Raw genomic sequence first — 4,285 nt, forward strand, 5'->3', positions numbered from 1 at the left:
GTACGTTTAGAGTTTGTGATGTTTTCCGTAACTGCTATAGTTGTTATTGAAATGAATTGAGCCTTTAAATTTAATTCTTGCATATAAATAGTTTCTATAATATAACAAGACCTCTTTTTAGTACACATCAAATAATTCTTTGCTTTATCTTGATGTAGAACCGATCTCAAGTGGCTTCTCTTCACGTAGATACTCAATCTGTCATTATATATATTTCAATTTTGTAGCAATGGTGTTCGAGTTATTGAATAACGTATTTATGTTGCATATAATGTATTATATTACATTTTAATGTACTTATACTAAAAGGTTAAAAAAAGATGGAAAGCGATCTGTAGAGGAGAACATGTCGGATCCCATTTGCAAGAAATTCGTGCAAACAGGATCCTTTTTGTAGTAAAACGAGGAAACAACGCAGCGACTCCAAAAATTGTTCTGTTGTCTTCTTTTGTTTTCTAGACTCTGCAAAAATAGTTGGAAAGCGATATGTAATGGAGAACATGTCGAATCCCATTTGCAAGAAATTTCGTGCAAATGGGATCTTTTTGTAGTAAAGCGAGTAAACAACGTAGCGACTCCAAACTTGTTCTGTTGACTTTTTTGTTTTCTAGAGTCTGCAAAAAAATAGTTGGAAAGCGATCTGTGACATGTTCGGTGCATTTGGCACAGTGAAAGGCACTATGCAAATGACGACCTCCGCGTCGCTGTAAAGAGCGCGGCCGCACAACTGTTAGAGTAAGCGTAGAGACGTTGCATTGTTATCGATGAAGAGGTTGACTCTGTCGGTATCAGCACGCGGCTCGGATCTCATTTGCAAGAAATCTTCGGATCTCGTTTGCACGAAGGATCCAGAATAAAGGATGCACACACAGATTGTTGTGTATACAGTGGCCTACTCCTGATGCACAAAACCCCTAGCCCTGATGCACAAAACCCCTACCCCTGATGCACAAAACCCCTACTCCTTATGTACAAAAGCCCTACCCCTGATGCACGATTATTCTTATTTTGGCACGTATCACGCGCCATACTAAAGTCAATAGATTGCTGCGGCTAGATGCACAGCGACGTACGCGTAATGTCTGTCTACGATCAATTGCAAGGAAGACGATCTACGTCGGTTGCACACGACCAAAAGATCGGTGATGACTTCCAGAACAGAAGAGAATGAGTGAATGTAGTTCGAGAAACATTTATCTGACGTACAATCATGCATTTATTTTGCAATTGTCTCTCAGATGGGTTTTGATGGTTGTTTGTTTGTTTGTTTGTTTGTTTATGTGTGTGTGTGTGTGTGTGTGTGTGTGTTTGTGTGTGTGTGCGTGTGTGTGTGTGTGTGTGTGTGTGTGTGTGTGTGTGTGTGTGTGTGTGAGAGAGAGAGAGAGAGAGAGAGAGAGAGAGCCAGAAAATCCAATGTTGAATACAATACCAAGGCACACAAAGAACAACCAACTAACACAGATATATACAAAGGGACAGAGAAACACCCCAAATTAAACATCGGTGCAAAATAATATTTGACAACACTAGCAGGGTACACAGAAAACAAGCAAATGATAGACAGACGGACAAGACTTACAGTCAGACATAGAGAGACAAGTGATGGGTGTTGATGGTTGTTCGTTTGCTTGCTTGTTTGTTTGGTTGGTTGGTTGCGTTGTTGTACACTAACAAAAATATATGCTTTGTAGATTGTGTGAGCTTACTTAATGAAAATTTTGTTGTCTTGTATACATGTAAAGCTATCTACGTCGATCTGTCTGCGGTTCTGTCTATCTGTATATGTCTTTTTGTCATTTTCTCTGTCCGTCCGTCCTTTCGTCCGTCGTTCGTCAGTCTCTGTAACTTTCGGTCATCTCTGTCTGTCTATCTGTCTGTTAATTTGTCCAGAGATCTGACTCCACCTAGTCACGTGCTTTCGAATGATATGTGTAGCAACGGTGTCGGGGGCGTACTTACCGAGATACGGCAATTTTCCCACGGGCTCTCCATTCTTTGAACGGACTTTAACTCTGAATGTACACCTGACATTATCATGTTGATGCCTAGTCGGGTACTAATCTTAATCTTGACATTTCGTCGGCACACTCTTGGAGCTCAGATGTTTTCCCAAGCTCTGCTGAGGCAACAGAGGTTGCAGCTAATCGAAGAGGAACCAGGAAGATGTCCAAGTACGAACAACACAAACTGCCTGGAGGCTCAATAGTCAAAGTCGTTCCACTGTTTATGGAACATTTTGGATCACGGGGAGAAGAAACTAGAAAATTTTTCCAGAAACTGACGGCCTTTCATCAGATGAAGCAGGAAGACCTAATGCTGCGGAAGTTTTAGACTATTGCAGGAAAAGATTCTCTATACAATTACAGAAGTGTAATGTTCAAGTTATATCAAAGAAACTTAGCATGTTGTGCGATATGTCCAAGAGGCCTGACACCCTCAGCACCCAATTCTTTCCTCATTAGTCTTATTAATATGTGTTTTAGTTTGCCGTAATGTTAGCTTTCAATGAACCTTAGTCTAGTTGTATTACTGTAGTTCTTTGCAGAATTGTATCATAGTTTGATGTAAGAAAAAAGAGACAGACAGACAGACAGACAGTATTTAGCTGCTTGAATTTGCTTAGATGGTGTATGATGTTTAAAAATATAGGTATTGACAGACAGACTGACAGACAAACAGACAGACGGACAGACAGACAGACAGACAGACAGACAGACAGACAAATTGCAACGCTAACACAATCACTCTATAACGGCTCTATAGGGTCTATTGAACTCACTTTTAAGGTTTGCAATTAGCTACTTTTAGTACTTAGCTTGTGATAATTATCATGTCTGAAATATACTACAATGCATTAACGGGATACTAGCTATCTAGCAATCAATAGTCTCAGAACAGGATACCATTGACCGGGATATAACTCTCTACGAAATTCTTCATGACAATTCTGTCCGGCCGATAATTCTTCTGAGATACACTTCATGATGATAAATTACAGGTGTATCGAACTTGGAAGGAACAGGTGTATCGAACTTGGCATCTATTTGACGCGAATCCCGTTCGGAAATATATCCGAACAGCTTGGAAGTCACGTGCAGTTACGTACTCACCCGGATAATCCGTTTCCCATATATATACCAAGTCACGACTCGTGCTGAATCTCGCCATTTCGACAGTTGCGGGAAACAGGTGTATCAGCTCTTCGACGGGCGTAGACGGGCCAACGACTGTAAACGATATTTCAAGAACCGAATATAAGCTAAAATACCTTTCCTTTCCCGACATCAGTCGCAATATACGACACGCTCCGCACGTATATACAGTCCGATGTCGTCAAAGAGCATGCACTTTAAATTCGATGCAGATCCAATACGCAGTTACGGAGACGGCTTCGAGACAGGTGCTGTCGGCTGGAGAAGTACGGAAGACGACTATGGACCTCTATGTATTCGGCATGCGTGAGCCAAATTTTTGGGACGGCGGAGATACGCGCATACTCACGTACATACATACATAAAGACAGACAGACATGCAGACAGACATATCGGACAGACAGACAGGTAGTTAATTGAACCCTGTTAGGGGAAACTTCTTGCGAAGCAGACCACTTTTTGTTTTTCTTCTTTTACGCTTGTAGCTTTACTAATATATTAATTAATATATTTATTTATTTATTTAATCACTCATAGCCATTTTCCCTCTTCTCCGTTTTACTACAGGCAAGAAAGGGATGAAGATATGCCTTTAATGTCATTGTTGCCGCACCTCATTACTATCCCACCGCATTCCCGTGGATTCTAATGATGTATATAGTTAAGGTGTACAAAATTCGTTTAGAAACTTTATATCGATCTGGATGACGATGTGCTGCTTAGAGCAATAAATTTATCTGCTACTTTGGTGTTGATTGAAAAATCTAACATCACCAACCATCTAGATGTATTGTTGTCAATCTATAGTTATCTACAAGCCTATAACAACGAACACGGTTGATGCTCAGGTAAAGTGACTGTAGCTACTTCTGTGGTCAAGTAGTAAGAATAATGTACGAATAATAAAAACATATTATAATGTCACGTGACAAGGTAGTACGTACAGTACACATCTAACCTACAAATACAAAATAACAATTAAGTGTCAAAGTTCAAACTGTGCAACATACTAGTTCTATGATGTCTGCCCTATAAGACAAGAAAATTCCGTTTTTGTCTATCGAAGCTAAGGATATTGCTAAGTAAACACTTAAAAATGGTGTTAAGAAAGATATATGAACTACATGGTTCAG

The sequence above is a fragment of the Corticium candelabrum genome, chromosome 2 (genome assembly GCF_963422355.1).
Source record: "Corticium candelabrum chromosome 2, ooCorCand1.1, whole genome shotgun sequence".
In the NCBI taxonomy this organism is placed as follows: domain Eukaryota; kingdom Metazoa; phylum Porifera; class Homoscleromorpha; order Homosclerophorida; family Plakinidae; genus Corticium; species Corticium candelabrum.